The sequence below is a fragment of the Mus musculus genome, chromosome 5, assembly GCF_000001635.26.
Source record: "Mus musculus strain C57BL/6J chromosome 5, GRCm38.p6 C57BL/6J".
NCBI classification, from domain to species: Eukaryota; Metazoa; Chordata; class Mammalia; order Rodentia; family Muridae; genus Mus; species Mus musculus.
The window spans coordinates 77,145,952-77,169,031 of record NC_000071.6 but is presented as its reverse complement, the minus strand read 5'-3'; the positions used below and the strand labels follow the sequence as shown (position 1 = coordinate 77,169,031).

At 45.8% G+C, this 23,080-nt stretch overlaps 1 long non-coding RNA gene across 1 annotated transcript; it reads left to right on the top strand.

Annotated features, from left to right (window-relative positions):
- The first annotated feature begins 9,858 nt into the window (after positions 1-9,858).
- On the top strand, positions 9,859-22,935 carry Gm34598. Its single transcript, XR_880411.1, has 3 exons — positions 9,859-10,589; positions 11,680-12,088; positions 22,653-22,935. It is a non-coding gene; the product is annotated as a predicted gene, 34598 (long non-coding RNA).
- Positions 22,936-23,080: the final 145 nt, after the last annotated feature.

The window sequence follows — 23,080 nt, the reverse complement described above, 5'->3', positions numbered from 1 at the left end:
GAAGTTTGCTGTGAGACTTGTCTTCTAGTAATCTCAGAAGCTACTCCCAGAAAGTCTCACCACAGGACTGGGCGAATGGGAGCTGAAGAAGGACACCAAAGGACACGCCTCACTGGATGGGGAAAAGCCCACAAGGCCTTGCCCCTATAGGCAAGTGGGAAAGCTGGGATCAGGAGAGGTGGTCTCTCACAGGGAAGAGCACATACATGCACACACACAACACATGCAAACATACATATATGCGTGTGATAACAATTAGTGAAAAAAGGATCCCAGGAATTGGAGGAGAGCTGGGAAGAGCATATGGGAGCATGTGAAGGGAAGAACGAGAAGGAAGAAATGTTGCAATTATATATAATTTAAAAAAAAGAGAGAGAACACTATAGGGCTGGAGGGATGGCTCAGCGGTTAAGAGCACTGGCTGCTCTTCCAGAGGTTCTGAGTTCAAATCCCAGCAACCACATGGTGGCTCCTAACCATCTGTAATGGGATCTGATGCCCTCTTCTGGTGTGTCTGGAAAGCAGCTACAGTATATATATACACACACACACACACATATATTACATATATGTATATATGTGTGTGTGTGTTATAAATCATTTTTTAAAACACTATAAAAATACCTGTGCTGAGAAGGGAGTTTCCAGGGACAAGGCGACCAAACTGAAGACTAGCTTACATGATTTGGCGATGGGGTGGAAAAATGGAGTTAACTGAGTTTCTGGACGGAGAAGATTTTGTGCCATGCATTTAGTTTGTAGGATGTGTAAGATCCATATTACACCAAACGATGACCGCTGTATATAAATAGAGGACGTCGTAGGCACCCAGTGCCACAGACCCCATGTCTTCTTGCTGTAGGTTCTTCTTTCACTCACTCCCTCTCAGATCGTGGTCAGCTGATGAGGCAGCCTCTGAAGCCCAGCATCGATTGTACTCCTGTCTTCACACAAAGCAGTCGATTCTGTTCTTTTCCCGTGTTGGCCTGAGTCTCATAATCACAACCAGTGCAGAAAACTTCCTTAACTAGCAGGGAAATCGTGAGGATTTCACAGGAACCATTCTAGGAGGAGAGACGAAGGCGCAGGTGGGTGAGGATGGTGCCTGTGCGCCGTTGGCAACGCTTTGTGGACTTGCAGTTTCACTAGGCATGGCCTCAGCGGCAGAGGTCCAGCACCGCTCATCTGCATGGCCTCCGCCCGCACGCGGCTCTTTTCAGTGATTTGAAACATGAGTGCGATCGCCAGATCTGTGTTTATTGGGCTGACTACCGGCTTTCTCCTCTTGGCAGCAAGTGATCGGAGAGGCTTACGGATGAGGTCAAGTTTCTCTTTCTCGAATAAATATTTAAAATCCTAAGAGGTGGAGACGTTGCAGATAGGAATGATCTAATTCAACTTTCTGCATGCCCTCGCAGGTGCACAGGGTCAACACCCAGGAAGAGCAGGCTCCGTGGCTCTAGCTGCACAGTAGAAAAACAACGGTCAGTCCCTCTGCTCTGCGACAGGCACAAGGGCAGTGCCAGAGCCCAGGCAAGAGATGTCATGTGTTCATAGGGCAAAGAGGAAGTTTTCTTGAAAGGCTGTTTCCAAAGATGTGTGGGTGGGGTTGAGGGGAGCCGATGGGGGATCCTGAAACATCCCAGGGCCAGGATGTCACCCTAGTTTGAAAGGGTAAGAGGTTGGTAATGAAGTTCAGAGACAGCAGCTGAGAAGACCGATAGAGATCACAGCCTCTGGTTCTGAGCACCCCGCCCTGTGGCTCACAGCTACCTGTAACCTCAGCTCCCGTGCACCAGACACCCTTTTCTGACCTCTGAGAGCATCTGCACTCACACATTCCCATAGGCAGACATAACTATACATAATTAAAATTTTCATAAATTATTTGAAATAAAAATCTTTTTTAAAATCCTGGTCACCTTCGAATCACAAATGTTTCCTTCCTTCTCCACTTTGCTTAGCCTCCTGTCCACCCTGCCGAGGCCTTGGTTTATAAACACTGTGGTCAGGGTCCTTCGGAAGCACACTTACTGCCTTTTTGTTTTTGAGACAAGGTCTCGATATGTAGCTTTGGCTTGTCTGGAGCTCGACATGTAAACCAGACTGGCCTTGAACTCGCAGAGACCTCTCTGCCTCTGCTTACCAAGTGCTGGGATGAAAGCGCCAGAACTTTTGAATACGAAGTCAGTTTAAAACTTTTCATACAACTTCAGCCTCCAACCCGAGCCTCCTCTGCTTAGAGGCCTCTCAACCACAGATATTGTTCATCTCCTTTAATTCTGTTTTTTTTTTTTTTTACATTATTGTATTAGGTATTTATTTATTGTGTGTGTGAGTGTATATGTGTGTGAGTGTATTGTGTGAGTGTGTGTGTGAGTGTATGTGTGTGTGAGTGTATGTGTGTGAGTGTATGTAAGTGTGAGTGTAAGTATGAGTGTATGTGAATGTGTGTATGAATGTATGTGCGTGTGTGCGTGCACACATGCGTACGCACACACACATGCAGACATATGAATTTGGCTGTCACTCCTGTACCACAGTGCATAGGTGGCTGTCAGAAGCAACTCTCAGGAGTCGGTTCTGCCCTCAGACCATGTGGGTCCTGGGGACTGAACTCAGAGTTAGCACCTTCACCCCCCAAGCCACCTCACTGTCGCACGCCACAGACATTCTTTATTCAGAGGAGGACTTTGTTTAACCCCCAAGTAGGAAGTAAAATTCAAGCAATATAAAAACACCTTTTTTTTTTTTTTCCAAGTGTCACTTTCATCCTGTTACTTTCGTTCTGTTCTCTGGTATTTATTTAAAGTGCTTTTAAAACAAACTGGTCTGACAGAAACTGCAGTAGCAGGAAGCCGGAGCTCAAAACAAATAACCACACATACATACACACAGAAAGAAAGAAAGAAAGAAAGAAAGAAAGAAAGAAAGAAAGAAAGAAGGAAGGAAGGAAGGAAGGAAGGAAGAAAGAAAGAAAGAAAGAAAGAAAGAAAGAAAGAAAGAAAGAAAGAAAGAGCAAAGAAAAGCAAGAGGGCAGTTTGCAACTAACCAGCTAGCCACTGCAGGAGGCTATCTCCCACACTGCAGGAGGCTATCTCCCATACCAAGAAGTAGCCTTACTCCAGTTGGAAACAATTGCAGATACCAAGAATGAAGGGGGGGGGTTATCCCCTCCCTACACAGTCCTCTCTAGCCCAGGGCTCCTAATAGTCTCGCCTCATTCAAAGCCAAACCCAGGACTGCAGACGCACAGCCACTGAGGGGTGAGCCAGCCACACAGGACAGTGTTTAGTGAGGCAGGGATCACCTCGGTGCCGGATGGGAGGTGCAAATGGATCCCATCCACTAGCCAGCCAGGCAGGGCGAAGGCAGGCAATGTAATAATTTGAATTTGTACTTTCTGCCTTGTCCCAGGTCCAAGCCAAAACGAAAAGCTCAGGCTCTGCTCAGAGACCTCAGTGGTTGACTTCAAACTCTTAGCTATGTTAACACTGCCTGAAACCTGTCCTACCCTGCCCGTATCCCTTACCTGCCCACAGCTCTGCTTCCTGCAGGACAGTGGCCCTATTGGCTCTCACCTCAGCGTCTGCCTATGGCGCTGTCCCCCACCCCAGAATTGCTGGCGTTTCTGGATCAGGCCTGGCACAAGCAGTTTTGTTTAGTTCCATTTTTATTTTGTTATTTTCCCATTTCAGTCCTGTATTTCCAGAGCCCAAGTTAGTGTGAGATTCTGTAGGTGAAACTGGTGCCGGCCGGCTGGAAATGGAACGTACCCTTCTTATCCGGCCCGATCGATCAAACTGTCAGGGCTTGGGCTGTGTAACCTTGGCAGACACTACTCTGGCTGTTCCCCATGAGGCATAGCACAATGTACCCTAAGATGCTGCGAGCTGAAGCTCCTGAATTATGCTGAACCATCGGGTTCTCAGCCACAACCAGAGGATTCTGGGAATCTCTTTCTATCCCTTCCAAATGACAGGACCTCTACAGATACTTCATACTCTCATCTTTCTAGATGCTCAAAGGAGTTTCTCTTGCATTTAAAAAAATATTAATTTCTTATTTTTCACTACGGGTATGTGTGTGTGTGTGTCTGTCTAGGGATATGTGAACAGGAGTGCAGATAGTCTCAAAGCCTGGAGTGGGTGCTGGACCAGAGATGCCATATCTGGAGCTGGATGTGGGTGCTGGTATCCACACCCGAATCCTCTGAGGAGCAGTGTGGGCTTTTAACTCCTGAGCCATCTTTCCAGCCTCCCTTGTATCTGTGTAGTTAAGTCAGCTCGGTTACAACGTCTGTTGTCAGGACCTGGGTCATTGTCACTCTGCATTGCTAAAGCACAGGACTGTGGTGGGAGCACGTCAGCCTTCCTTGTGGGAGCACGTCATCCTCCCTTTCACTATTACTGTCATTGGATTCTAAGAGCAGTGTCGCAGGCCAAGAAATGGCCCCATAAAAAAGAAATCACAGAATCTGTGCACACTACCTTATTAGGAAACAAGAAAAGCCCTGGCAGACGTGATAGACATAAGGATCTGGCCGTGAAGATCTTGGTCTGTGCTGTCCAGGGGGATCCTGTATGTCTCTTTATTAGATAGTCATGGAGAAGGTCCCCACATACAGAGGAGAAGGTATGTAAAGACAGGGAGGTAAGGACATAAACATAAGACCAGAACGGTGCCTGGCCAAGCATGAGAAGACCAAGAGGCAAGCATGGTTCTGGACAAGGGCACCCAGGACCTCTGTTGCTGGTGCCTTGACTCTGGCTTTGGCCTTCAGAACTGTGAGACCACGCACTTCTATTCTGAGCTCCCCAGTTCCGTGTTGTAGTGGCCTTGGGGAATGCACACAGGGATGTACTATTTGTGTTCTGCAGGGTTTTCTTACACAATTATTGTTCTGAGACAGGGTCTTGTTATATTGCCCAAGCTGGTCTCAGTCTCTTGATCCTTCTGAGCGCCAGGTTTACAGGCTTGTGCTAGCGTTTGTCTGGCCTGTTTATGTGTTTTTTTAATTGGGTGAGTGTTCTCGTTATAGTGTGAATATAGCTTGTTCCCACCAAAATTCACGATGAAGCGTCAATCTTCAATGGGGCAGTGTTTGGGAGGTGTCGGGCAGTGGGAGATGTTTGGTCATGGGGTGGGGCCCACATGAAAGAATCAATGCTTTTCCTCTAGTGGTAAGCTGTGGCTCTCACAGGCTGAGTTACTGTGAATACTATTGTTATAAAACAAGTCCACCCCCAAGGCTTGGCTCTCTCGCACACACTTGCTTCTCCACTTTCAACTATGAGTTTAGCACAAAAGGCCTTCACCAGTTATAGCTGCCCAACCTTTGTCTTACCTACTTCTAAACCCAGGAACCCCCCCCCCCCCGCCCCGCCCCAGCCATCTATTCTTGAAGAAATTACACAATCTTGAGCCGTTCTGTTGTAGCAACAGAAAGCAAACTAAGATAACTCATTACCTGAGTTAGTGTTTTTTTTTAAGATTATTGTTCCTTTTAATCTCTAATAATATATGCAAATCCCAATCAAGCTGAATTATGGCCACAGAACCAGTTGAGATCACTCCTCCCCTAAGTGGAAAAGTTCTGTCTGGTTCTTACCCATTTTGGAGAGCCCTTTCCCAAGATCCTCCTGGAACAGACTGGCAGGAACCTGGACTCACACTGGACACATTGCAGGCTTAAGTGTATACTGGAGAAAACTGTCCTGTGCATCTCAAGATCAAAGCTAATCAAACAAACAAACAAAATACCATCAGTGAGGACAACAAAGGTGGCCAGCGGAGACAGATCAGTCAGGACAGTGCGTACCTTGAAAGCATGAAGATCTGAGTTCTATCCTAGAAGCCACAATCAATCAATAAATCAATCACTGGGCGTTTTAGAACACACTTAGAATGCTCACTCTAGGGAGATAGAGTGATGTTCTCTGGGACTTGCTTGCCTGCCAATCTAGCCTGCTTGGCCAATTCTTGTCTTAGGAAGAAAGAAAGAAAGAAAGAAAGAAAGAAAGAAAGAAAGAAAGAAAGAAAGAAAGAAAGAAAGGAAGGAAGAAAGAAAAGCAAAAAGAGCAAGGTCCTGAGGAATGACATCCAAGAAAAGTGAATTTAAAAAATCATTTTTATATATATTTCCACTGAGAAGCTAAGAACATGACAGAAGTAGGAAATAGCAGAGAGAAGAGGAAGGGCTAAGCTTTGTGGTCCAGGTTTTGATGCTGGAAGTATCCAGAAACAGTAGATGTCAGAAGGGGACCATGATATTTCACAACAAGGTTGGCAACTCATCCGGCCCTTGCAGACCATCCTCCACATAGCACCTTCATTAGTGGTTCCAAGCCATGTGGTAAACTGGTATTGGAACTAGGCGCATCAGGGAAGTCACGGTAATAAGAACAACTGAAAACCCATGGCACAAATCTTTGACTGTTGTGATGGTTTGTATATGTTTGGCCCAGGGAATGGCACTATTAGGAGGTGTGGTCTTGTTGGAGAAAGCATGTCACTGTGGGCATGGGCTTAAGACCCTCACCTTAGCTGCCTGGAAGCCAGTATTCTGCTGGCAGCCTTCAGATGAAGATGTAGAACTCTCAGATCCTCCTGTGCCATGCCTGCCTGGATGCTGCCCTGCTCCTTTCTTGATGATAATGGACTGAACCTCTGAACCTGCGCCAGCCCCAGTTAAATGTTCTTTATAAGAGTTGCCTTGGTCATGGTGTCTGTTCACTGCAGTAAAACCCTAACTAAGACAACTGGTGCTGTTATTAAGATTTTAAGTGTCTTTAATGTCACTAGGGGAAATGAGCATGGCAGGAGGAGGCTGCAGAGCTTCAGCCTAACAGGAGATTGTGTCAACGCTAGGGAGACAGGAGCCTTGCCTTGAACTTGGAAAACAAACAATTGCAGGGATGGGAGAGTCTGGAATCCATTCAGTTTAAGACTGTTTGCATGCTGCCTTAGTTAGGTAGGGTTTTCACTGATGTGAAGAGACACCATGACCAAGGCATCTCTTATGCAGGACAGTGTTTAATTGGGGCTGGCTGTACTGGTCTTGATGGTTAGTCCATTATCATCATGGCAGAAACATGAGTGTCCAGGCAGGCATGGCATTGGAGGAGCTGTGAGTTCTACATCTTGTTCTGAAGGCAAACAGGAGACTGGCTTCCAGGCAGCTAGGAGGAGAATCTCAAAATCCACCCCCACAGTGATGCATTACCTCCAACAAGGCCATACTCACTCCAACAAGGCCACACCCACACTAACAAGGCCACACCTCCTAATAGTGCCACTCCTTGGGCCAAGCATATTCAATCTACCACAACAATCAGTTACAGGGATGGGAGAGTCTGGAGTCAGTCAGTTTACTTGCATGCTCAGGTGTTTATTCTCATGCACACCAGCTACTCCTAGAGCGAGAAAGCAATGCCTCTCTTTGAGTGACCACACGACTGGCTTTAATCTATGTTGATGGGAGAAGCGGAGGTAGGTCTTGGTGGACCATATCACTCTTCTTCACAGAGCTATCTAGTCATTCTTTCTGGAAACAGTGCTGGGGCAGTAGGGTGACTGAAATCTGAACTAATGAGGCATATGTTTCACAAAGATGGAGGAATTCAAAGGCTCCCAACACAAAGGCGTGATAAATGATTAAGGAGATGATCTGCTAGCTGCTCCTATCTCATCATCACACACAATGATTGTATCAAGTTATCACCTTCTACTCAACAAATATCTGCAAGTGAAGTTTTTTGTTTTTTTTTTGTTTTTTTTTTTTTTTTTGAGACAGGCTTTCTCTGTGTAGCCCTGGCTGTCCTGGAACTCACTTTGTAGACCAGGCTGGCCTCGAACTCAGAAATCTACCTGCCTCTGCCTCCCAAGTGCTGGGATTAAAGGCGTACATCACCACCGCCTGGCGCAACTGAAGTTTTTGTTGTTTTTAATCTTAGGAAAAATAAGGGCTAACTTGGGGTGAAATGTGTAATGAATCTTTCCTCTCCTTTTAGAAAATCATGGTCGATCCAGGCAGTGGTGGTGCATGCCTTTAATCCCAGCACTTGGGAGGCAGAGGCAGGCGGATTACTGAGTTCAAAGCCAGCCTGGTCTACAGAGTGAGTTCCAGGACAGCTAGGGCTACACAGAGAATCCCTGTCTCGAAAAAAAAAGAAAAAAAAGGAAAGGAAAGGAAAGGGAAGGGAAGGGAAGGGAAAGGGAAAGGGAAAGGGAAAGGGAAAGGGAAAGGGAAAGGGAAAGGGAAAGGGAAAGGGAAAGGGAAAGGGAAAGGGAAAGGGAAAGGGAAAGGGAAAGGGAAAGGGAAAGGGAAAGGGAAAGGGAAAGGGAAAGGGAAAAAGGAAAGGAAAGGAAAGGAAAGGAAAGGAAAGGAAAGGAAAGGAAAGGAAAGGAAAGGAAATCATGGTTAACTTGCGTAGCCCAGGTTAGCTTCCAACTTCTATCTTAGTCTTTTACCTGCTGGGCTGATGGATCTTTTAATATCTTCTCTGTGAGCTGTCTTTTTGTAGCTTTTACCTAAGAGGCAATTACTTTGATCCTATCTGCAGTTCCCTTCCCTTCCCCTCCCTTCTTCTTGGCATTCTTAGCTGTTCCTAACCGCCAGGAACCCACTAAGGAGAAGCCCTTCATTGGCAGAGTCTAAGCGTCTTCTTCTTGTCTTAGGTGGCAGGTGCTGGGCTCTGGAGTAGCATCTGTGGGTTTAGGGCTCTTGGTGAGGTAGCAGCTGGAAGTGGAGCAGGACTTTAGCCCCATGCTTATAACCAGGCAGAGCATGATAAACATGCTGCACCAAATAGGAGCAGGAGTAGTCAAGGCTTCAACAAGCCTGAGGTTTATACAACAGAGTTTCTTTCCCCTTTAAGAAACAGAGCTCTGAGGCTGGAGAGAGTGGCTGGAGAGATGGCTCAGTGGGTAAGAGCACTGACTGCTCTTCCAGGGGTCCTGAGTTCAAATCCCAGCACTCATGTGGTAGCTCACAGTCATCTGTAATGGGATCCAATGTCCTCTTGTGGTGTGTCTGAAGACAGCTACAGTGTACTCATATAAATAAAATAAATAGTTCATGTCTCAGAAAGCAGAGGTAGTGGGAGTCAAGGCCAATTTGGTTTACAAAATGAGTTCCAGGCCAGTCAGAGCCACATAACCAGGCCCTATTTAAAGAACAAAACAAACAAGCAAATAAACAAATAAATAACAATGATAGCAAGCATAAAAAAATTACCAGCTTTTTAAAAAATACTATTTTGTACTCATTCACTATCCAGCAGTCTCAGTAATTATTTTTAGAAATCCCTACAGTTAATAATTCTAAGAAAATATATGAAATCGATTCAGTCTTAAGGCATACAAAAACCAGACTTCTTGTTTGATTCTTGTATTGAATGACCTGATTATGTCATGAAGTCACAACTACACTATTACATTACATTGGTTTGCTCTTGGATGTGCGCAGGAGTTTCCGACACAGGTATCTTTGTTTGTTTCTTCAGCTGTGTGTCCTCATCTGAGACAATGTCCCGTGTCTTTCATCAACCCATCTGACATGCTAAGAGCTCGAATGGTCTAACCTGATGCGAAGGAGTTGGCACTACACCCCCCACCCCCAGCCACACTTGCTCTTTGTGAATATTCCAACAGCTCATTGGCTGCAGCTGAGGGACTGTCACGTTTATTCTGTGAGTTTCCTACTGAAAAATAAATGCTGTTATTCTATTATGTTACTATAATGAATAATTGTGTACACATACTATCAATTTTCTTTCTCCCCTGGGCATCAAGGAGAACTATCTCCATGGTATTAATGGAACATGAAGGACGAGTAGAACTTTCTAAGATAGCTTTCAGCACTGGCCTTCGAATTCCTCTTTCTCCCAGACCAAGTCTGTACTACATTCCTGGTCCTGCCTTTCATCCTGAACCTTCACGCTCTGACACCGGTTGCCTTGGTTTGTAGGGTTAGGCAAGTCCCTGGAAGCCTGGTGCTACCCTGACCAGACGCGGAAGTGGCTTGGATATGTAAGCATTTCAGCCACTCGGTCCAATCTCAACGTCTCCCTGCCCCTCCCCCCATCTTCTCCTTACCCAGAATTCCTGTTACTGATTCATCAACTACCCAACAGATGGACAGTCAAAAGAAAGACGCTGACCACCAAGTGCGGTCGATGAGAATCTTATTTTCCAAATTGTGTCATAGCGGTAGGACCACCTCATTAGGGCGTCTAGAAGAGTACCCGATGTGGCATGGACAAGTTTATCTCATATGCATTCGCTTCTGTCAGTCATCCATCCACTGTCAGTGACTCTCACACATGCCCCTAAAAACCAGTGTGCTGTCGTCCAACAGCCAGCATTCAAAGCTTTCGTTGTCACTATCGTATTTGAACCTCCAAGCAGCCCACGGGTCACCAAAGCAAATATCAAAGTTTGGGGAAAGCAAAATAGTTTGTTCCAAGCCAGAGAAAACTCTTGGATTTAAATACCGAGGCTGTCTGACTTTTGTATCCAACCTGTCTCCACTCTGCATCTCCAGGCAAGAATAAGAGAACCGCTTTCATGCAAATACTAAATTCTCAGTAAGTACCGGGAACCCATAAGGACCCGGAGCCAGGACCGAGTTAAGCGGCCAGGAAGCCGGTCCTTCAGTGAGGTGGAAGGGGCGGAAGCCCGCCCTGCCTGCTGGGACACATTTGCATCTCTAGCAGAAGTTCAGTTTTCTTTGCCAGGGGTCTATTTCAGCGTAAGAGGTGGTAACTGTCCAGGGCCTGAGGTCTTTGCGTTCTCATAAAAGGTTTTGTTTTTCTGGTTTACAGTTGGGAGGTGAGCTGGGTTTTCCTCTGCAGGTGGGGGTTGGGCAATGGAGAGTTGTGGATGAGCCTTAATTAGGTTAATTAAGGCTTTGGCAAAAGAAGAAAATTGTTCCTGGTAGATTTCTTTAGAGCCTGGTAGGTGTCTCCCAGTTGAAACCTGCTACGTTACTGTGTTTAGTAGGAGGAGACAGAAAAGGAAGTCTGGATTTTAACTTAAGGGTCCCGTGACCTGATCATTGCTGCAGATGTGAGGAGACTGGAGGCAACAGCTCTCAGGTTTCTGTTCTGTGTTGTTGTCTCCAATGGAGAAAAATGTTTGTCCAGTTTCAGCTCAGTAGACAGACAAGAGCCCGGATGCTATGACACTTCACTGTCTATCCTAAAGCCCATACACAGAGAAGGGGTTGCTATTTTATCAAGCAGATAAAATATTTTATTAGCATATATTCATCACACAGAATAATGGGTCTCAAAAGAAAATAGACCAGAAAGTAGTTTCTCTTTTTTATGTTTGTATTACTGTACTGCAATTTTAAGGGTTTGACCTAATTTTTGACGTTTATTATCATGTACTAATTATACATAACGATGAGTTGTATTATGGCATTTCCCTATGCACACTCTGTATTTTGATCAGGTTCACCCTCCCACCCGACCCCCTCACACTTATTGCTCTCTCTTGTCCTCACACATCTGTAGATCTGTGAAGGTAATATGGTTGTGAAAGTTCCTTTTTCCTACAGTTAAGTAAGACCATTTCTCTGAGAGACACCTTCTGTCTGGGCTACAGAAGGTTCATGGCAGCTGTCAGATGGGTTTCCTAGTGCTCAGTACCTTTCTCTGCTTTCTTCTCCAGGTTGAGCCCTGTCCCGCCACATGGGAAGAGTAAATGAAGAAAGAGACTGGAGTCTCTCCTCCAGCATGGTGAGGGACTAGGTATTCCTGCAGCTGGAGGAGCCACCTGTTTCCCAGGCTGTGCCCCTCCCTCTAGTTGGTCAGGACCTGCCCCTGGAGCTTGCTGGGGCATGCTTCTCTTATAATGGAGGCACTGTTCAAGCTAGATGGGCAGAGCCTCGCATGGACGGCAGCCAGGAGCATCCAATGGCAACAAACAGCAAGTTTAGGAGAGATACACGTGGGAAAAACGTCAGTTTAATGAGAGCCGCCAACCCAGGGCTGGGAATTCTTCTTGGAATGAAATCTCAAAAATATGAGAGCCAAGGGAACTGGAAGAGACAGAAAAACTCCCATCTACACTGGAGAAGGTGTATTTCTCAATGGGGCCCTGTCTACTGGGGTTTGTTTCCCTGGAGTTTTGCCATGAAGATCTTGCCTGCTTTGACCACACACACACACACACACACACACACACACACACACACACACACACACACACTCACACACACACACACACTCTCACACACACACACACACGCCCCTGAAATGTGCTCACACTCACATACACGCAACGAACAAATAAATGTAATACGTTTTTCAAAGAGAAGGTCTTGCTACAAAGTCCGGTCTGGAATCAAACTTGAAATCATCCTGCCTCAACCCCAAAGCACTGGAATTATAGGCATGTGCCATCACACGTGGCTACCTGTTCAACTTTTTTTATTTTCTTGTTTTCTGGGGGCGGGGTGGGGGGGAACGGGCAGGGTCTCTTTGTGTTGTCCTGGCTGGCCTGGACCTCACTATGTATGTAGACCAGGCTGACCTTGAACTCAAAGAGACTCTGCCTCTGGTTTGGGACACCACACCCAACTGTTTAACTTCTCGAGGAGCCGTATATCATTGCCCCAGTGTCTACACTAGATCATATTTTATCAGCAATACACAAGGATTCCAATGAGATACTGAACTTATTATTAGCGAGAGGCTCTATTCTGTAAAAGGCGTCTTCCAAGAAGCTGATTTTTGAAAAGAAAGAAGAATGCAGGTCCTCAGAGGAGCTAATCCCAGTCACGTGAGCATCTGGATACCCAACTAGCATCTGGGGGACGAAAGTGGGATGAGGTCTCCTGCAAGCCGATGGGGTCCTTCTCTAAGTCTGTTTCATACACGCCTCTATTGTTCTGTCTGTGCGCCCGGCTGAGCATGCGAGAGACTCAAGGTAGGCTTTCTGGCTGAGCATGCGCATAGGATCAAGGCAGGCTTACTCGCTTACACTTTGCCTCTTCTGTTGAAGAACTGAGGAGGCTTCTGAAAGCTCACAACAGAGCGTAAGGTATACAGTCAGAGTATCAGGCAGAGGAAGGTATGGAGGATGCCTGTAAGTCACGTGACCAAGCTGACCCAGCCTCTGCCTACACTCTCTTTCGGTCTGGCCTGTGAGGGTTGCTTGGTAGAGGAATGTTCCGGGGAGGTAGGGGTGATCACTCAGTGCACATGTGCGGTATGACATAGCTTCTACCCTCGGGCTCTTTCAGCCTGTGAGTATTGCGGTGGAGGAATGCTGAGGAAACGCAGGAGCGATTACTCCATTCACACTCACGCAATCTCCAGCCGCAGAGGAGGAGGTTGCTTACGTCATATATACCTTCACCTACAGTCTCCCTATGGGAACAAGAAAGAGAGCTAAGACTCTCGGTTGATCAGAAAAGAAGCCAGTTGGGAAGGCAGAGGCTGTGGATCTCAGAATGGTCTCAAGTCACAAACCCTAGGATTAAGCACTTAGTTCCACTACTTGCTAATCCAGGAGCTCTTTGGGTTTCCGTTTTTCCATCTGTACAATAAGGGCAATGGTAGAAACTATACTGAGAATTAAATGAGCTAGTGAGTCTAAGATGCTTAATGTGGACCCTGGTACTGGCTAGTGGTCTGGCAGGGTCAGCACCTGCTCTTTCTGGAATTCTTTTGGAGATGTTCCCGCCACATTGGTCTCGGTCATCTCTATCCCCAGCCTCTAGCCAAGTGCCTGACTCCTAATAGGAGTTGAGTATGTTTTCTACTTGGATTATGTAACTGTCTTTCCTGTTGGTGATGCTCTGCGCCACACACTCTCATGGTGATAGGTGACAAAGTTGAGAGGCATGAAGCCAGGCTGGTTGAAGGCGTTCCTGGCGAGGTAACACCCAGAGACAACATGCTCAAGAGCTGGATGAAATTCAAGCTGTGGAATGCAGTTGACCAAGACTGCCTGGGTCAAGAGCCTCTCCCATGCTTTGCTCTTGCCTTCTCTCTCCACAAAGGAATGTGTCTTAGACCATTTCTTTGTACTCCAGAAAAAAACGTGTGAAGTGATGGGGGAGGAATGGGAGAGCAAGACTACTGGGTTACAGCCAGAAGCAGGAAGCTCTGGGGTATTGCTGCACAGCATGGAGATCAAACATGGTCTGTATGACGCAAGAAGGACTTCTCACCGAGTAAGAAGGGTTGGGGATCATTGCTCACAAAGAAATGATAAAGTCGATTTAACCATTGTACAACATACACATGTATCTCATGGTAGCCCATTGAGATAGTTAATTTTGATTTTTTTTGTATGTCTGTTGAAAATTTAAAAAAGAAAAAAAGCAGTAAGGGTTAATATTCTATACCACCAAGTCGATAAAATAAAGGAAAAGTTTAAAAGCAAACCGAAAGTATATAAAATAGTAAATTAGGATTTGAACCACATCAGCTCTGAAAAGTTCACTTCAAACCAACAACTGTTTATTGACTGTGGAAGGAGTTACAGGTTCAAGGTTCTTTGCTGGACACAGGGAAATTCAAAGCTGAGCGAGAAGACATCCTGATCTCAAAGGTACCACTTTTAAGTAAATGAGTGGTCCATGGATATCCAGTGCAGGGAAAATGCTACGCTAAGAAAGTGAATGAATAAACGATGCGCTAATGAGACAGGGGAGGAGTCCTGTCATCTGCCTTCATCTGGAGGAGTGACAGTAGCCTGTGTGTGTGTGTGTGTGTGTGTGGTCATGTGGACTTGGAATTTGGCAGGTGCGACTGGGAGAGGCAAACAGAAGGAAATGGAAGATTTGGGCAGCCGAGGAAGGACTGAAGTAGGTGTGAAGGGGGAAGACAGTGAGTGCTCCAGTTTGAGATGGGACAGAGTTGAGCAGGACAGTATGTGGTCGGGATGGCTGTTATACAACCATCCTGGCAGAGAGACACTTGTGCCTCTCCTTCCATCTCTCAAAACTGAGGAAACAGACCCCACGGAACTGGAGTTGATTTAAGAGTCTTCTTGGCAGCGGTAGTAGGGCATGGGGGTGGGGCCGGCTAGATGGGGTGCTTGTCTTTCAGGAAAAGGCTTGTCACCGAGGAAGAGTTTTCACAGGTATGATGACAAACCACCTTGCAGGATCAATGATAAGTGGGATCACGCCCTGACCAGGAACGCCTAGTTGTGCTGACCTCTTGCCCTGTATTAAACCTAAACCTCAAGTCAGAATCTCAAAGATGGACATGGAAGGTGGGGTGGTGCTGGGGTGGGTGGGGAGGCCACTGAGTCTCTGTTTCTCTTTCCAGGCAGCTACACTGAACACATCTCTGTTTTTCACTATTACCCATCTCTTTAATTGGCATATTGAAGATGGATGCCAAAGCCTAGCTTGTAAGGGCTACCAAGCCCCAGATTTGACCCTAAAAGGTTGATGAGGCTGGAGCTTTGGATGCGGATGCTGGATACAGGGATGGACAGGAAGCCTGAGAGGCTCTGCTCACACTTACCATGGGTTACCATGGGTTACCATGGGTTACCATGGGCTCTAGGCAGGATGGGATGTAGCACCACAGTCAGGGATCTCCTGGAATATGACACAGACAGAGACCAATAGCTTTGTGCCAATCTTCCTTCGTCTCCTCTACACTCTACCCCCAAGCCCCACCGACACAGAGGATTTCTCTGTCTGCTCACCCTCTCCCTCTCTTCAACTCACGGGGAGGATTCTGGCTTCGCTGCTTCCATGTTTTCCTACTGAGCTAGAGGTAGGAAGGAAAGGGTTAATCTTGATTAGGGGCCATCAAAGTGGCTCAGGGTTAAAAGTGCTTGCCAATAAGCTTAGCAACCCGAGTTCAATCCCTGGGACCTCCATTAAGTTGTTCTCTGACTTTCGCATGCATGCTGTGGCTTGTAAATGCCGCCCCCCCACTCACATCACATCACACACACACACACACACACACACACACACACGCACACACACACACACAGAGAGACATCATGATGATGATGATAGTGATAATAATAATAATAGCTAAAACTGTTTGGGGGGAGTTCCAGGATTACTTTTTGTATCTTAAACTTGGGCAATGAGCTAAACAATAGTATATAGTAAGTCCAGAAGACAAAGTCAACCCATATAATAGGAGCTAAAAAGGAATCTAGAAGAAAAAACTCTCCCGAGCTAGGTTTTAGGATAAAGGAGGGTTTGCTGATGAAGGGCTCTGAGATGTGAAGTGCATTGCTGTGGTGTGGCCAGAGAATGATTGCCAACTCTGGACACTCACATTTCTATATGAGCCTTCCTGGACGAATATGGGCTGGACTTGTCTACAAGTCAAATACACCAGTGATGATAGGGCGTCACTTCAATGATTAACTATCAAAGGCTATGATCTCAGTCCTGTTAGCAGACTCTCTTTCTGTCTCTCTCTGCCTCTGTCTTTTTGTCTCTGTCTCTCAGTCTCTCTGTTTTTCTCTGTCTGTGTCTATGTCTGTCTGTCTGTCTCTCCTTCCATGTTGGAAAGGACCACATACCAAGGAACTAAGATAGCTTGCGAGCAGTATCTCATACAGCACTACAGCCCTCAATGAGGAACGGAGTCCTTCCAACAACTGCTTACTAGAAGGGGATCCTGCCTGTTCCAGTTTTGTTTCTATTGCTGTGATAAAGGCCACAACACAATTGTCTTAGACACTGCCCTATTGCCGTGATGAGGAACCGTAATAAGAGGAAATTAATAGAAGAAAACATGTAATTTAAAGCTTACAGTTTCAGGCTAACTGGTGATCACCGTCTTGGAAAGCGTGGTTGGAGAGTTTACATTTTATCCATAAGATGGAGGCAGAGAAATGGGGTGGGGGCAAGGGAGGGAGAGAGAAAGATACTAGACTCAGCACAGGAAATCCTCAAAAGCTTACCCCCTGTGACACACCTCCTCCAGCCAGGCCTCCTCCTAATTCCTCCCAAAACATTTCTTCCAACTAGGCAATAAAACATTATATATGAAACTATAGGGATGGACCGTTCTTATTCATTCAAACCACCTCAACAACCAAAGGCAACAGGGGCTGGAGATTGTTTTTATCTTACTGTCCCAGATAGTAGCTAATCACTGAGGGCCGTGGGGCTCAAACTGCCTTCTTAGTCAACCCAGGACCACCTGCTCAGGGTTGGTACTGCCTCAGTGGGTTGGACCCTCCCCATCGATGAATTAATCAGGAAAATGCCCCCACAGACTTGCCTACAGGCTGACTGATGGGGGCATTTTCTCAATTGAAGTTTCCTCTTCCCAAAGTCCCTATCTTTTTGTCAACCAGCACCACCCACTCCTTGTCGACCCGACACACAAATGCATCGTTATTAAACCATAACCTCTCCTTTCTGTTTACTTCCATGACTTCATTTTAATATCACATGTAGAAATATAACTTTAAAGGTGCATTGTTTTAAACCCCTAACTAGAAGGACTTTGCCACTCCACAGAGGGTAATTAGCACATGCAGGAACCCTACTGAGAATGTGAGACTTGAGTGAGGGGCAGAGATTCCACCCCAGGACATGGAAGTGTTGAGGGCTGCTCTTGAGAGCCTTTATGGAAGGGACCTCCTCCAGCTACAGCACTGCACAAACCCTGGGTCTGTGTTGGGAGGATGGTGACTCAGGCAGACTCTTTAGGATGTGACAGCAGAGGCTGTCCTAGTTCTTCCTGTCCCCGTGTGGGCTGGCCTGGAACACTCAGTTCTCCTCACATATCACTGGCCTCCTCACGGCACGTGAATGTGAACCTTCTGGAAACACCTGCTTATCTTTGTGATGCTTGCCTCTCCGTCTGTTTATTCATTCACGTAACGACTACGAGCTGGACACTTCTGTGTATGTGTGGAGTACCTCTTAGGAATGTGTAGGACTAGAAGTGTTTTAGATTTGTTATTCAACATATTTTGGAATATTTGCATAGCCAAAGAGATGTTTAAGAGGGGTTGGAATTCAAGTCTACGTGTGGTGCCTGTTAACTTCATGTACTCTGGTTAGACAGTCTGAAGGTAAATTTATGTAATGTGTTTTAGCAACTTGTACAGGAAATATCATGTTATGCTATCTTGTACTTAAAAAGTTTCCAGGTATTGGAACATTTGGGACTTCTGATTTTCAAATTAAGCATACTCAATCCGTAGCGTGTAGATATACGACTAATAAGAGATAGCCTCCACACTCTTTAGAACTTATTTTGACTTTACTGTTATCTTTTTGATTGCTCCTCTCACCACTTCTTCTTCTTCTTCTTCTTCTTCTTCTTCTTCTTCTTCTTCTTCTTCTTCTTCTTCTTCTTCTTCTTCTTCTTCTTCTTCTTCTTCTTCTTCTTCTTCTTCTTCTTCTTCTTCTTCTCCTCCTCCTCCTTCTCCTCCTCCTCCTCCTCCTCCTCCTCCTCCTCCTCCTCCTTCTTCTTCTTCTTTTTTTTTGGTTTTTCGAGACAGGGTTTCTCTGTATAGCCCTGGCTGTCCTGGAACTCACCTTGTAGACCAGGCTGGCCTCGAACTCAGAAATCCGCCTGCCTCTGCCTCCCGAGTGCTGGGATTAAATGCGTGTGCCACCACGCCCAGCTACATGGGTATTTAATATCATTGGTGGTGACAAAGGGTTCACTAAGCCTGAAATCACTTAGGGGGACAAGACATATGCTGTGAAGAACATGAGCCCTTAAGGGATATGCGATGACAGTGACCCCAGTCAAGAAGTTAGAGGAGCAGCTATCCCAATGCTATCCCAAAAGTCCCCTATACCCTCCCCCTACCCTGCTCCCCTACCCACTCACTCCCACTTCTTGGCCCTGGCTTTCCCCTGTACTGGAGTATATAAAGTTTGCTAGACCAAGGGGCCTCTCTTCCCAATGAAGGCCAACTAGGCCATCTTCTGTTACATATGCAGCTAGAGACACGAGTTCTGGGGGGTACTGATGAATTCATATTGTTGTTCCACCTATAGAGTTGCAGACCCCTTCAGCTCTTGGGTACTTTCTCTAGCTCCTCCATTGGGGGCCCTGTGATCCATCCAATAGCTGACTGTGAGCATCCACTTCTGTATTTGCCAGGCACTGGCATAGCCTCACAGGAGACAGCTACATCAGGGTCCTTTCAGCAAAATTTTGCTGGCATATGCAATAGTGTCTGCATTTGGTGGCTGATTATGGGATGGACCCCCGTGGGGCAGTCTCTGGATGGTCCATCCTTTTGTCTTAGCTCCAAGCTTTGTCTCTGCAACTCCTTCCATAGATATTTTATTCCATATTCTAGGGAGGAATGAAGTATCCAAGAGTTGGTCTTCCTTCTTGATTTTCTTGTGTTTTAGAAGTTGTATCTTGGGTATTCTAGGTTTCTGGGCTAATATCCACTTATCAGTGAGTGCATATAAAGTGATTTCTTTTGTGATTGGGTTACCTCACTCAGGATGATATCCTCCAGATACATCCATTTGCCCAAGAATTTCATAAATTCATTGTTTTTAATAGCTGAATAGTACTCCATTGTGTAAATGTACCACATTTTCTGTATCTATTCCTCTGCTGAGGGACATCTGGGTTCTTTCCAGCTTCTGGCTATTATAAATAGGGCTGCTATGAACATAGAGGAGCATGTGTCCTTATTACCAGTTAGAACATCTTCTGGGTATATGCCCAGGAGAGGTATTGCTGGATCTACTGGTAGTACTATGTCCAGTTTTCTGAGGAACCGCCAGACTGATTGTACAAGCTTGCAATCCCACCAGCAATGGAGGAGTGTTCCTCTTTCTCTACATCCTCTCCAGCATCTGCTGTCACCTGAATTTTTGATCCTAGCCATTCTGACTGGTGTGAGGTGGAATCTCAGGGTTGTTTTGGTTTGCATTTCCCTGATGATTAAGGATGTTGAACATTTTTTCAAGTGCTTCTCAGCCCTTCTGCATTCCTCGGTTGAGAATTCTTTGTTTAGCTCTGTACCCCATTTTTAATGGGGTTATTTGAATTTCTGGAGTTCAGCTTCTTGAGCTCTTTGTATATATTGGATATTAGTCCCCTATCAGATTTAGGACTGGTAAAAATTCTTTCCCAATCTGTTGGTGGCCTTTTTGTCTTATTGACAGTATCTTTTGCCCTTCAGAAGCTTTGCAATTTTATGAGGTCCCATTTGTTGATTCTTGATCTTACAGCACAAGCTTTGAACTTGTGGCAGTCCTTCTGCCTCAACCTCTTGAGTATTTGAGTATCGTCATGGTAGACACAAGTCACCATGATGGGCTGAGACTTATCTTTAATTCCAGTGATTATCCATTACTGTGTATGCATTGAATGAGAAAGTAGATGGGCAAATACATAAATATATTCTATTCTATATTCTATATATTCTATAAACAGTGCAGGGCCGAGTCTGTATAAACAGAATAAATCAAGAGCTCTAGGAGACCAGAAGTCCAGTTGTTTTTCTCCTTCCTGAAGCTCTCCTATTGAGATTTATTCTCATTGCTTTTATCTCTGTTGAGGACTGGAAATTTAGCTTGGTTGGTAAAGTGCTTGCCTGGCACGTATGAAACCCTGGGCTCCACCCCAGCACTTCAGCTTCTGTCTGTACTTTCTTCCCGACTACAGTCATTTCAATGTGAGATCTTCCCACGGGCTCAAGCATTTCTGTACCTGGTCCCCAACTGCTGCTGCTGTTTATGAAAGGTTCTGGAATCTCTAGAAAGTGAGGCCTCACTAGAGGAAATGTGTCACTAGAGAAAGACTTGGAGGTTTTATAGCCTAACCCTACTTCCTGCCTCCTCTCTCTGTTTCCTGCTCCACTAAGATATGAAGAAGCGAGGAGGCCCAGCTGCTCATGCTCAGCTGCCCCTTGATTTGTTTTCCTCTCTGGGGTGGGCTATCCCCTCTGGCTGTGATCCAAAGTAAAGCTTTCCTCTTAACTTACTCTTGCTTGCTTCGATGTTTTGTCACAGCCTTGAGCAAGGTCACTAACACACCAATGAAACGCCAACACTTCTTTGTTTATACCACCAGCTCCCTTGCTGGTTCACCTCTCATTGCATTGCTGGTCAAACAAACTAATAAAAACAAATGAAAATTGGACTTGGATCCACTGATTATACAGATAAAGGGGTGGTACATAGTTGAACAGTATCTCCCTTGTCTTGTCTCCTTTTCTATTGCTGCGATAAAACACAACGACCAAGGCAACTTATAAAATGAAGTGTTTACTTTGGCTTATGACTTTAGAGGATTAGAATCTATGATGGCAGGGTCAAGAAACAGCCGAGAGCTCACATCTTGCTCTACAACGATGAGGCAGATTGAAAGCAACTGGGAATAGCGTGAGTCTTTTGAAACCTCTGTAACACACCTCTTCTAATAAAGCCACACCTCTTAACCCTTCTCAAACAGTTCTACCAACTAGGGACGAAATATTCAAATATACAAGCCTGTGGGAGCCATTGTCATTCAAACCATCATGTCCCCCAAACTCATGTCTGCCAGAAAATTATACCAAGACCTTATTTGGAGCCAGGACTTCTCTTAGTTTATTTGAGTTCTTAAGACTCATGACTTGATAATTTACAAGTAAAATAATTTTTATAATCATACAGCTATGATTATAAAAATACATCAGATTCTATGTCTGCTAAAGGCCTGTTGCATATGGGTGGGACATCTAACCCTTTACACGGTAGATAGTACAGAAGTGCAAAAAAAAAAGGGGGGGGGGACAAATAAATACTTTGTTCTTACATAGCAAGAAAGGAGACCAAATTCTATTCATGAGGTCCACACTCCCTTTTGCTGAGTATAAAGAGTTCACCTTTCTCTTCTGACTTCACTTTCTGACAATTCTAAATGTTTCCCCCTCAGCAATGTGTGGTTTGGAGCTCTTTTGAGAATTATTCTGTCTTCCCCATGTTCTCACCAGGCAGGAAGTGTCAGTGAACATCCCCTTGGGTGGTTGGCATCATGTGGACGTTCTCCACTGCCCGTGGCTTCCACAGAGGGTAATGTGTGGAGGCTTTGTTCTGGAGCTCCCTGCTGCCCCTCTGTCCCTCTTTTAGGCAGCAAGGCATTTTGTTTCATTGTCTCTGGAACAGGATGACACTGCAGAATCAGGATGACAAAGAAGGCTTACTAGCCTACTGATTCCTGGCCCAGGGACAAACACAATGAATTAGGAGAGAGAATAAAAGCCAGGCAAATCTCCCAGCCTGGATACAGAATCAGTGGTCAGAGGAGTAAAAAGCATATTCAAGGCCACTAGGGCACAAGGCAGAGGTGAGTAGGCCACACTGCTGAGTGCACTGGACGCTGTTCAGTCCTTAGTCATTCCCTCCAACTTCTGCTGGTGTCCCCTGCTGAAGAGTTTCACTCACATATCTGTTATCGGGAGCCTCCACCAAGACTGTCTCCCTTTCCTGGAGATAGCCAGTAGATGTTCAATTTGAAAGAGCAGAGGCTTACCCCCTTGTCTCCACTCAGGATAGCTGTGAGGGACCACCAGCCCCAGAGCTACCCAAGGAGGAGACAGAGGCCCCTGTGGCAGGTATACTTAGTTCAGTAACTCTCTGTCCATGGCAGCTGTTGTGCATGAGGGTCTCCTCACTTCTCACTCCCACTAACACCTCCCCCACAAACATTCTTCTCCTGAAGGTCCTATCGCCTCCTTGGAAGACAAATGCAGAATGGGAGAAGTCTACTTTGTTGGCACCAGGACCAGTGAAACCTGTGACATCACATAGGCGGGAGCTGCAGACCTGTTGCCAAGACATCAGCCACCATATTCTCAGAATCGACTTGGCTCACCTCCCACCTTTACCTGTGTTACATCATTATCCATATATATATATATAAGGGGAATACCCTTCCTTTTCTGTCTCTTCCCCCATCTCTTCCCACCATCACCTTCCTTGCCCCTCTCTCTCCTAATAAACATCTTACACGTGGAACTGTTTTGGCCTGGTATTCTATGTTCAGACTCGAGCCACTATTCTAACACATTATACTTAGGCCTCCAGAGACCCCAAGGCTCAGCCTTGTACAGGAGAGTTGAAGGAAAATGATGTGTGGTCAACATGAAC